The sequence below is a fragment of the Selaginella moellendorffii genome, unplaced genomic scaffold (genome assembly GCF_000143415.4).
Source record: "Selaginella moellendorffii unplaced genomic scaffold, v1.0 SELMOscaffold_138, whole genome shotgun sequence".
Classification (NCBI taxonomy): Eukaryota; Viridiplantae; Streptophyta; class Lycopodiopsida; order Selaginellales; family Selaginellaceae; genus Selaginella; species Selaginella moellendorffii.
In genome coordinates this window covers 327,526-329,107 of record NW_003314399.1, presented here as the reverse complement: position 1 = coordinate 329,107, position 1,582 = coordinate 327,526, and the positions used below count along the sequence as shown (strand labels likewise).

Sequence of the window (1,582 nt, the reverse complement as noted above, 5' to 3'; positions counted from 1 at the left end):
AAGGAGGCAAACTAGCTTTTTTCTCTAGCTCTAGTTTTGGAATATAGATGATTGTAGATAGATTGGTTTTTTTTTATATGTGTGTTCTTAGAAATTCTACATCCAAAGTCAAGCTATACATTGAGTCTATTCACCTCCTTAATGTCATTTTGAACTTTTAATTTGGCTCTTGTTTAAAATAATGTCATCAATAGTCTCTTCATCCTCATCATGACCCATACTCTTCATTAGGATCAGCATCCCCCCCCTAAAAAGAACAATTCCAATGAAATCAACAAGCCCTAAATTCCTTCATTTTCTCTTTTTTGAAAGATAAAATGTAATCTACCTCCGGCAATGGTGGTCACTGTTGGAAACAGAAAAAATGTTCTAGAGAATTTTAAAAGAGAAAACGAAAATACCTTCGCCATCCTTGCTGCTTTTGTGTATAGCCAAGTTCCTCGTATCCACCCAAGGACCCCGCCATTGTCACAAATAGCAAGGCTTTGTGGGCGATTAAAAAGTGACTTTGCCGCGGGGCCGTCGACATAGCCGGACTCCCCCACGAGTGAACCGGCAAGAGCTTCCAAGCTGCTATCTAGAGGAAAAAAAATTCTTAAGCTTTGGCGCCACAAAACAAAGCATAAGAAAAGCCTCTAGTGCTTACTCCAGTCGAGAATTCCCCGTGCAGCGAGTGGCGCCTCTTCCAGACGCTCCCCAAGGGTATGAGGATCGTCAGTAGCGTGCGAGAGTGGCAGTCTCAGCTTCCATATACGATTGCCACTAGAATCGAGCGCCAACACAAACTTGTTCCGCAGGTCCATATACAAGCCAAAGGCATTTACCAAGTGCTTGTCGAGATCAAACAAGGTCTTGACAGTAAACCCAGAACAAGCAAGAGAGTTAAACTCACTAACAAACTGAGCTGAAGCGTCATTAGCAAGCGAGGCGAGCAGCAGCGCTCCGATATCGTGCTCTAAAACCCTCAAGTGTCGTTTAGCCTGAGATGGTCAGAAGATCCATTTCCTATGTGGTTAAATACCCATGAATCATAATTGAACTGTGTGTTCACGCCATTTGCAAGCTACAAAGAGTTGTAGGCAGTGGAAACGCATGGATTTTGGTACTAGAACCATTCATGAACAATGGATAAGAACAACTAAGATGAAGGTATGCTATATATGAAGATTATCTCATGTTCTTTGGAAAATGTTGCCAGTTCTGGTGGGTGATTATCCATATCGAGCACTAATTCTACTGTGAGAGAATATCAGATCATTGCAATGATTTCATCCCAAAATCTCACATACGTCCCACTCCCAGATCAAGCATGGAACGTTCAATTTCAGGGCTGAACGCATTCAGCCTTCATGCAAAGAGATTGTGATGGGAATGGCATGACTGCTGCCAAACATGTTGTGTTATTTTTGCCAAGGTATTTGTGAAATAGGTTTACAGTGAACTTTCTATTTGCAGATCCTAATCACTCCCAGGCTCACCATAATCAGTACAAACAAGTATAAAAGTATAAAGTATAAAAGGTTAAATTGTCATCTTCATTTTCATTGAGAAGCTGTTAACTAATCCATAACAATCTAGATAG

General features: G+C 41.1%; 1 long non-coding RNA gene across 1 annotated transcript; it reads right to left on the bottom strand.

Moving 5' to 3' along the window:
* Nucleotides 1-266: 266 nt before the first annotated feature.
* LOC112343196 lies at nucleotides 267-440 on the bottom strand. Its single transcript, XR_002991194.1, has 2 exons — nucleotides 402-440; nucleotides 267-346 (listed from the first exon to the last, which is right to left on the bottom strand). It is a non-coding gene; the product is annotated as an uncharacterized LOC112343196 (long non-coding RNA).
* Nucleotides 441-1,582: the final 1,142 nt, after the last annotated feature.